This window comes from Abramis brama (genome assembly GCF_963993115.1).
Source record: "Abramis brama genome assembly, chromosome: 25".
NCBI lineage: Eukaryota > Metazoa > Chordata > Actinopteri > Cypriniformes > Leuciscidae > Abramis > Abramis brama.
The window spans coordinates 22161298-22170229 of NC_139987.1; the positions used below are offsets into that span (position 1 = coordinate 22161298).

The following is an 8932-nucleotide window of genomic DNA, read 5'->3' on the forward strand; positions in this document are numbered from 1 at the left end:
TTGTGTCTTAATTATTCAATCCCAAAAAAGTTGCTTCAATCAAAAAAAAAACATTTTCAATCAAAGAAAAAACTGTTTAAATGCAAAAAAAAAAAAAAATCATTTGAAGTGTTTTTTTTTATTGAACTTTCTTTTTTTTTGAATGAAGTGAAAAAAGTTTTGAAGTCGTTTTTTTTTAAAATCATTTTGACACAAACGTACCGCAGTGGGGGCGGGTGCTTCCCCATTGGTCAGACATGTTTGAGTGACAAGTGTCTACACCAACGACGTCTTTCTGACAAGCAAGTCATGGTCGCCACTCGCCAGCGAGCCAGGAAGCAGTGGTGGAGTTGTTGGTAAGTAGATAAAACCGTATTAAAATGATTGGTGTCACGTTATTAGCCTACTCTGTTTGATATTTCGATTAAACATACAGCTTGCTAACTTAGCTCACGTTGACTAATTTGTGTGATGGTGTTAGATATCTGACGCCTCATATTGTCAGGCAGGCTAGCAGGGTGCGCTAACGGCTAATTGAATTGTTTATTTCACTTAAGTAACGTTACAGAGGCTTGCTATGTGCTTGTGCTATATTGTGTTATAATACGTAACGTCATTAGTGGTCAAACAACAGTCCACAGGCCAACTGTTGCCCACAGCGCTGCCTGTTTAGCAGCAACAGGTCATGCAGAGCCTGAGTCTATCTTCTCACACAGCCCACAGGATTACAGCTATTTGACCGTCCCGCTCTCTCTCTCGCTCACGGGTAGTGGTCTCCCCACCATCACAGTCAAATGCTCGCAGACACAGAGGCAGATGCTGTTATTTTGAGAGCGGGGCTTACATATGCCGTCCCGTACGGAAAATAATGTTGCATACCACCGGTAACATGAATATATATTCCGTTGCTCGGTGCGCAAACTAGCTGTGTCAGGCATTATTTATAAGTAGCCTAATGTCCTGCACAACTCCACATGGAAAACTGGCAGTTCAATGAAGTGATGCTTATTGTCTGACATAGTGTACAAGTAGTTACTAGCTTAAAGTATTGTGCCAATAATGATCCTTCTGGTAAATTTGGCATTCAGTTGAGACACAAAAGCTCTTAGTTTAATGAAAATCCTTGGAAAAGAAGACAAGATGGTTTGTTTAATTAGTATTCATTTATTTAGATTTCTAATATCATATAGTATTGTCCTGTCAACCCATTACAAGTCTTGCCTTATTCAGTGTTGATTTATTGACATGTTTATGTAAGATGTTTTATTAGAAGGTGTGTGAGTGAAAGTTGTCTGAAGTTGTATTTTTCTATTTTATTGCAATGCTGATTGATAATGTAGGACTCTGGTCCTGGCTTGGCCTAAGTTTTGGTGTCTCTAAATGCTGTGCTCTGTAGGCATGACACATTAATTTCTTTATGTGATACTTTATTTTTTGCATCAAATTATTTGAAGTATTGATAAGCAGTATTGATATCGATACAGGTATTGCTGCACTCTCAATTATAACTGCTCAATAGTGTCGTATGGTTACTTTTATTATACAAGCCATCAATTTTGATGGCTTGTTAGTGTAACCGTTAAGCATAATGGCATTAATGCTATATATAGCGTACATTTAGCCAGATATTTTTTTTTTTTTTTTTTAAAGTAGCTAACTAGCTAAAGCCTTAAGTAGCTGAAATTAAGTTGTCTCATGTCTCTGTCTGCAGCAACACACACACACACACACACACACACACACACACACACACACACACACACAGACAACGATAGCTACCTACATTAACTGCAACATCTTTCCAGGCAGCAGATGGACTAATTGTTTTTCCTGTTGATCAAATTATGTTTTTTTAGGCCAAGAACTCCACTAAAACTTTTTGGAACAGGATTGCTTAATAAAGGTAAGAATGGATGGGTAGATTTTATTTATGGTTTTGCTCTTTTTATGTGTCCGGTGTATTGTAGGTCATAACCATTTTCACAACAGCCATCTTTTCTCCCTCCCATTTAGAAAGACCAATACTACACATCACCTCTTGTGCATGTCTTCATGGCAAGGCGATTATCACATACTCAGGTTACACTCCACTTGCTGTTAACTGGATTCACACTTTTTAATCTTTTTAAAAATATATATATATATATATTAGTCTTTTTAGACTCTACCTGCTTCATCTAAAGTGATTGATGGTGTTATTGTTGATAACAGTGGTTAACTTAGGATCTAATCTCTCATCCCAGTATGACGAGCAGGCAGCCACTTTTGGAGTTCAAAGGTTAAGGTCACTGTGATCTCACAAGGTGGTTTTAGTCTGAAGAATGTGATCTTTGGGATGGATTGATAAATTAGTCAAAATTAACCTAAATATTCACTTTCATATTTAAATTATATTCCTTCAGCCTTCACCACATGGGGTAAACAGAGGATGTTGGCCTAAATGGCAAACTGACTCTTGTTGCTGGAGGAATATACGTACATGGAAGTATTTTCAACAATCAACTTTCTCTAGCATAGTTTTTAGATAATAGAGGAAAAAAATATATCCATGGTAATGGTGTGAATGAACAGGGAGGTCAATACATAATTTTGTCATAGCATCACTTTTTTATTTCCCCCTCTTATATCCAGAGTTGCTGGTGAAATATTTGCAGTGAGCCTTGGCCAAGGTGGACCGCCTCCAAGCTTTCTTCAAGAGTGGTGTTACCAGTATCTGGTGACCGGGACACTGAAGGACATCACAAAAGAAAATGTGCATGATGCAGAGTTGTCCACATTAATTTTAATTAGTTTTGATGCAAAAAATAAAGTATCACATAAAGAAATGAATGTGTCATGCCTACAGAGCACAGCACCTAGAGACACCAAAACTTAGGCCAAGCCAGGACCAGAGTCCTACATTATCAATCAGCATTGCAATAAAATAGAAAAATACAACTTCAGACAACTTTCACTCACACACCTTCTAATAAAACATCTTACATAAACATGTCAATAAATCAACACTGAATAAGGCAAGACTTGTAATGGGTTGACAGGACAATACTATATGATATTAGAAATCTAAATAAATGAATACTAATTAAACAAACCATCTTGTCTTCTTTTCCAAAGATTTTCATTAAACTAAGAGCTTTTGTGTCTCAACTGAATGCCAAATTTACCAGAAGGATCATTATTGGCACAATACTTTAAGCTAGTAACTACTTGTACACTATGTCAGACAATAAGCATCACTTCATTGAACTGCCAGTTTTCCATGTGGAGTTGTGCAGGACATTAGGCTACTTATAAATAATGCCTGACACAGCTAGTTTGCGCACCGAGCAACGGAATATATATTCATGTTACCGGTGGTATGCAACATTATTTTCCGTACGGGACGGCATATGTAAGCCCCGCTCTCAAAATAACAGCATCTGCCTCTGTGTCTGCGAGCATTTGACTGTGATGGTGGGGAGACCACTACCCGTGAGCGAGAGAGAGAGCGGGACGGTCAAATAGCTGTAATCCTGTGGGCTGTGTGAGAAGATAGACTCAGGCTCTGCATGACCTGTTGCTGCTAAACAGGCAGCGCTGTGGGCAACAGTTGGCCTGTGGACTGTTGTTTGACCACTAATGACGTTACGTATTATAACACAATATAGCACAAGCACATAGCAAGCCTCTGTAACGTTACTTAAGTGAAATAAACAATTCAATTAGCCGTTAGCGCACCCTGCTAGCCTGCCTGACAATATGAGGCGTCAGATATCTAACACCATCACACAAATTAGTCAACGTGAGCTAAGTTAGCAAGCTGTATGTTTAATCGAAATATCAAACAGAGTAGGCTAATAACGTGACACCAATCATTTTAATACGGTTTTATCTACTTACCAACAACTCCACCACTGCTTCCTGGCTCGCTGGCGAGTGGCGACCATGACTTGCTTGTCAGAAAGACGTCGTTGGTGTAGACACTTGTCACTCAAGCATGTCTGACCAATGGGGAAGCACCCGCCCCCACTGCGGTACGTTTGTGTCAAAATGATTTAAAAAAAAAACGACTTCAAAACTTTTTTCACTTCATTCAAAAAAAAAGAAAGTTCAATAAAAAAAAAAACACTTCAAATGATTTTTTTTTTTTTTGCATTTAAACAGTTTTTTCTTTGATTGAAAATGTTTTTTTTTTGATTGAAGCAACTTTTTTGGGATTGAATAATTAAGACACAAATGTCCTACCCATAACATGGTCCAAACACAAAAAAGATTACTTCAATCAAAGAAAACATTTTCAATCAAAAAAAAAGTGTTCAAGTGCAATTTTTTGAGTCTCAAATATTTTTTTGCATTCAAAAACATTTTTTCTATGATTGAAAAGGTTTATTTTTTGATTGAAGTGATTTTTTTATTGAAAATATGTTTTGTTTGTTTGAAGCAACTTCTTTTTTGATTGAATTATAAAGACACAAATGTCCTACCCATAATATGGCCCAAACACAAAACAACAATACTTCAATCAAAAAAGTTGCTTCAAACAAAAAAACCTTCACTTCTATCAAAAAAAACATTTTCAAGCAAAAAAAAATAGTGTTCAAATGCATTTTTTTGAGTCTCAAATATATTTTTGCATTCAAACACTTTTTTTCTTTGATTGAAACGGGTTTTTTTGATTGAAAATATATTTTTTGATTGAAGCAACCTTTTTTTTGATTGAATAATAAAGACACAAATCTACCTCCATACATCTCTGCCAAACCCGGGCCATGTTTGGCCCACATGCTGTATGCCAGTGCCGGATGAATGCCAGCTGTGCCAGACACATGCCAAATCTGGGCCAAATTTGTTTGCTGACTGGGGTGTTACAGCTTCAGGAGTTCAGATTCTGGTGTGCTGATATTTGTGTGCAGCCCAACTCACCCATCCTTCAAACACATTCTTTGACATTACATTCACTGCATGTGCAAACTGTCAAAACCCACAAATGGCATATTACTTAACAATTAGTTAATAGTCATGTGCCTCAACAAGTAAAGTCATAACATAATGATACATTTGCAAATCATTAGTTAATGATTAATTAAAGCAGACAACTGGAAGTTGAAGTACATTGCTTTGACCAACTGTGGTAATTAACACATTAATTTACACTTTTAGTTGTTAAAATAAGTTATTAAGGAATTAATACATTATGACATTTAATTAATAACAATTCATATATTACTTAATCTATTAATCATTTAGAATCTTTATTAGTTGCTGATGCAGTAATCATTAATTAATGGTTTAGTTCTTCATGAGTCATCCATTAACACATGATTATCTGTGCATTAGTTAAGCATGAATTAATGATTAGTGCACCCGTATTGTAAAGTGTTACCAAGATGTCGCTGCAAACAAAAGGCTTGTTCATCTTGAACCGGCGCTGCACAGACCGATCGGTGAATGACATCAAAGTACCGCAAGAGCGAATAGAGACAGCTCCTTATGCTTTTGAATTGCTCTCGTGGTACTTTGATGTCATAAACCGATCGGTCTGTTCAGCGCCGGTTCAAGTCGAACAAGCCTAAAATAATGCATTTGCAGATTTGCTTTCACTTGACTGTACAGTAGGTCCACGGCCACTTCATCCAACATTCTTGATGGTCTTAAATCTTCCTGTTATGATTCCGAGAGTGTGAAACCGCTTCAGACGATTAAGTGCGTGCAGGAAGCTGAACAAATAATTCAAACTGATTCGCGAACTGATTATTAGACAGTTCTGCCAACTTGTTTGATTAAGTCTTTGAACAGAATCGACTCAAAAGAGCGATTCATTTGTGAATTGAGCATCACTCATGTCCATAAAAAAAGAGACAGCGCGCTTGGAATAAACTACACATTTAACAAAATATTGCATTAAAATAAAGTAGCCTAAAGGCCTCATTATGCTTCTGCGTCAACTCCACGGCGTAGCTACGCCGTCACTCCTACGGCGTCGTGGCCGTTTTATGGTTCTGCGTCGGGTTGCATTGCATCGCGGTGAAATGAATGAATGCCGCCAGAATGCTAGGGGGGTGTGTGGTTCGCGAATCTCTTTGCTAGTTTGTTTTGGTTCCGTGCGCCGGTTCCTCTTTTTCATTTCCGACAATGGCGAGCGAAAGAGAGAGAGTGTTGTTGCAGCTGGAGCTAATCGACGTTGAACAACAAATGATTTTATTGCAAATGTTTAATCGCAGAAGAAAAAGAAGACGTCAGCGAAGTTGGTCTGTACGACCAGTGCAGTGGTCACTTTAAAAATGGCGGTATAGGGGGAAACCGGAAAAGCTACACTCCGGAAATGATGTATAATCTGACCAATCACAGCCCTTGCGGTCTGCATCGCATCGACGCGTAGTTACAATTTTTTGGAGGTGCACGTCGAGCTACGGTGGAGGGGTCGGAGAGGGGTTCGCGGCGACGCAGAGGGGTCTGCGGGGGTACACCGTCGATTCAACGCAGAAGCATAAAACAGGCTTAACGATAGAAACGTCGCCCCACGTAACGAAGTAAAAGTACAGTTTTTTCATTAGAAATGTACTCGAGTTAAAATAAAAGTACCATCATTTAAATCTATTCTTAAAAGTACAATTTTGTAAATGTAACAAAGTAAGACATATTGCTTGTCTATTTCTATAGCAACCAGCTTCTAACTGCAGCTTCTAAACTTTCACCCACTTATCGGAAACTGTCGTTGGAACGATTGGACAGGCCTTACACAGGTTTGCATAAAATTCTGTTTGTTTTCCACTGTCTATTTTCATACATTTTGAGGAAAACTGAATCTGTTTTTGTGCGAGTGAGAGGAGAAAATATACTGTATGCAGAAAACAGCATCTGCCTGGTGTCTATATTTAAGCAGAATACACATAGATTTTACTACGAATGTAATTCAAACGGATTGGTTCACATAAATTTAAACACAAATTTTCTTTCTTATTCTAAAATGAACTCTATGCACTACCACATTAACTACAGTAAATCAAAGGCTATCACTAATATTTTAATCTATTGCCTATTTTTATTTTATAAGTGATGCACTATGACGCACAAATGTTCCACGAGTTGAAATTTAACAAAGGTTATTTTTTATTCTAAGGAATAAAAAATATCAAGAATTTTCAATGACAATATTCAAAATCCAACCTTGTTTTAAACTTTGAAAACATAATGGTTAAAATCAAGCATTTTACAAAATTGATGAACCCTGCATATATATCTGGGGCATCATGAAATAATGAAAGAAATGTATATTTTTGGGTGGAGGATACCTGTAATTTATGGCTACAAATCAAGTAATGGGCACACACTCAGTGGTGCACAAGGAAGGACTACAAAACCTCTTGCATCTTAGCTTTAATCCGCATTGAAAAATATGCAATGCATTAAGAAAATAATTTTGCCATTATGCATCATCACCAGTGGGCGGTAGATGGGTTGGTCAGGCTGATCTAGACACTGTATAAATGAAAGGACAGTAAGGAGAGAAGAACAAACTCGTAACAGGAGGAGACTCACTCATGGCCTATGAGACAGAGGATCATGAGACTCAATACTGCTTTCCTGCCATCAACTCATCATGTATCAAGGGAAAACGCTCCAGACATGAATACAATATAATTTACCTGCTCATATCATTGCTGTCAGCATGGACTGTGTTTCTGAACCTGCTGGTGATCATCTCCATCTCTCACTTCAAGAAGCTTCACACTCCCACAAACCTGATTATTCTCTCTCTGGCTGTGACTGACCTGCTTACCGGACTTATTGTGATACCCATAGAGGGCATCAAGCAAACTGAGATGTGTTGGTACTTTGGAGACACTTATTGCGGATTGTTTATAATTATCGTTAGGTTGCTCCTTTCTACATCTCTCAGTAATTTAGTTTTAATTGCTGTTGATCGTTATGTGGCTGTGTGTCACCCATTACTGTACCCACAGAAAATAACCATAACTAAAACTTTAATAAGTATCTGTCTCTGCTGGTTTTGTTGTTTAGGTTACAATATTGGGTGTGTAACTAGTATCGGATATTTTAAAATCTCATACAAAACATGTTATGGTCAGTGCATGGTTATGAATAGTCTTGCTTGGACATTCACTAATTTTACCTGTTTCTTCCTATTTCCTTGTGTTGTGATCATTACTGTATATTTGAGGATATTTTATGTTGTACAATGTCAAGTGAAAGTTATAAACTCTCTGATGAAAGGTGGTAAATGTGTAATTGAAAGCTCAGTGAGGAGGAAATCTGAGACTAAAGCTGCTCTGACATTAGGAATCATTGTGACAGTTTATCTGCTGTGCTGGATTCCATTCTATATCAGTTCTCTAATTGAAACCACTGCAATTTCTTCCACTACAATGACATTTCTAACATGGACTTTGTTTGTAAGCTGTGGTCTGAATCCTCTTATCTATGCTTTATTTTACCACTGGTTTAAAATATCAGTTAAACACATCTTGACTCTTAAAATATTTCAGCCAGCATCCTCTCTGATGGAAATGTTTACAGATTATCATTCATGATTGTGGTGGTGGGGGATTGATTTATTTTATTTTTTTGCACTTAAAGCACAACCTCTGTTTTCCATCCCTGAAAATGCACAAATACAACACATGTGATTTCACGAGTTGCTAGGCCATTCACTTTCCATTCACTTTCACTGTCCAGAAAAAAAGATGCAATGAACATAAATGGTGACTGAGGCTGCCAATATCTCTTCTGTGTTCTAAGAAAGTATCACATGTATTCTTCACAGAGAATTGATCCCAAAGTCCAATGCTAAGATAAAGTAAATCCAACATGTAAACAATGTGAGAGAAATATTTCTTATAAATACATAAATGTATTTCATTAAATACTGAAAAGTATCAGTACAAAATAGTTCAGTATAGTAAAAATTGACTGCTTTAACCAGTTTATGTGTTTTATGTATTTGAATGCTTAT

The 8932-nt window shown here is 37.2% G+C and overlaps 1 long non-coding RNA gene and 1 pseudogene across 2 annotated transcripts; both read left to right on the plus strand.

The window, feature by feature from the left end:
• The first annotated feature begins 204 nt into the window (after positions 1 to 204).
• Positions 205 to 2993, plus strand: LOC311076674. The gene is made up of 4 exons (XR_014604690.1): positions 205 to 335; positions 1836 to 1882; positions 1993 to 2058; positions 2611 to 2993. It is a non-coding gene; the product is annotated as an uncharacterized lncRNA (long non-coding RNA).
• A 4513-nt stretch (positions 2994 to 7506) lies between these two features.
• On the plus strand, positions 7507 to 8510 carry LOC311076916 (trace amine-associated receptor 13c-like; annotated as a pseudogene). The gene has a single exon. The product of its transcript is annotated as a trace amine-associated receptor 13c-like (transcript).
• The last annotated feature ends 422 nt before the right edge of the window (positions 8511 to 8932 follow it).